Below are 846 nucleotides of genomic sequence, written 5' to 3'. Positions count from 1 at the left end.
CTAGTATCCATGATAAATAATTGTTTCCAGATATATCAAGAGCATTGAATTCAAGATGAGAGAGCTTCGACATAATGAAAATTTGTTACCTGAGCCTTCCTAAAAATTTGATCAGAGTCTCGTGCTGATAACGTGTTGTAAAATAAATAAGGTAGATGTACTAGATATAAAATAAAATATGTAAATAAATAATAATAATATTCACCACATCAATATCTCACACTAATAAAATGTATTAATATTATACACTAGCACCCACTAGAAAAGAGAAGAAAATAGACTTTATAACAATATATGAAAAAAGAGAGAGGTAGGAATATTTGTTATTGCTGTGTATAATATTAACGGAGGCTTCTCCTTTTATAGGCATAATGAAGGAAAAATTTCAACTTTCATTAATGTACATTTTTTTTGGTAAAATGAGAATTGAGTCATCCAGCCATGATATTAATAGGCATCCATATCTATTGTGTTTATCACAACTATCATTTTCATTTTAAAAGTATTTATGTTAATATACATATTCTACAAATCAGATGGACCTACCCAACGGATGTACACACCTAATTAGCACCTGGCTGCAAACTCATCTGGAATCTATTAATTAATATACGAAAAGTAATGGAGATATCTGTGAGAAGAGGGATGCACATGAAACATGCAAAATCATCCCAGGAAGACGAATATTGATATATTTTAATTTAGTTTTTGAAGACTAAGATGACTTGCTAAGATAAAATTCTTGCTGATATAAGAAAATCTTATAAATGATTAATGGTATACTTTTTTTTAAGAGTAGGTACTCAATGTTTTTTCTTTATATTTATTTTGTATTTAAATTAATGT

This window comes from Arachis ipaensis, chromosome B05 (assembly GCF_000816755.2).
Source record: "Arachis ipaensis cultivar K30076 chromosome B05, Araip1.1, whole genome shotgun sequence".
Taxonomy (NCBI): Eukaryota; Viridiplantae; Streptophyta; class Magnoliopsida; order Fabales; family Fabaceae; genus Arachis; species Arachis ipaensis.
Note: the sequence above shows the minus strand (reverse complement) of the source record.